Raw genomic sequence first — 670 nt, 5'->3', positions numbered from 1 at the left:
CCATCTTGCTCCCTTCAATAATATTACTTTTTCTATTCCATGAACACGGAATATCTTTCCATTTATTTGTGTCTTTTTCTATTTCTTTCATCAATGTTTTATAGTTTTTGGTGTACAGATCTTGCTCCTCCTTCGTTAAATTTATTCCCAAGTATTTTACTTTTTTGTACTTATATTAAATGGAATTGTCTTCTTGATTTCTCTTTTGGATAGTTTGTCATTAGTGTATAGAAATGGTAGTGATTTTTGTATGTTAATTTTGCATCATGAAACTTTACTGAATTCATTTATTAGTTCTAACAGTTTCTTGGAGTCCTTAGGGTTTTCTATATATAAGATCATGTCATGTACAAACAGAGACAATTTAACTTCTTCCTCTCTGATTTGGATACATTTTATTTCTTTCTCTTGCCTAATTGCTCTGGATAGGACTTCCAGTACCATTGTGAATAGAAGAGGTGAGAGCAGGCATGCTGTCTTGTTCCTGATCTTAGAGGAAAAGCTTTCAACTTTTCATCATTTAGTAAGATGTTGGCTATGGGCTGGTTGAATATGGCCTTCATTGTGTTGAGGTATATTCTTTCATACTAATTTATTGAGAGTTTTTAACATGAAAAGATGTTGAATTTTATCAAATGCCTTTTCTGAATCTATTTAGATGATCATATTT

This window comes from Galeopterus variegatus, unplaced genomic scaffold (assembly GCF_000696425.1).
Source record: "Galeopterus variegatus unplaced genomic scaffold, G_variegatus-3.0.2 Scaffold20149, whole genome shotgun sequence".
Lineage (NCBI taxonomy): Eukaryota > Metazoa > Chordata > Mammalia > Dermoptera > Cynocephalidae > Galeopterus > Galeopterus variegatus.
This window is presented reverse-complemented; position numbering follows the sequence as displayed.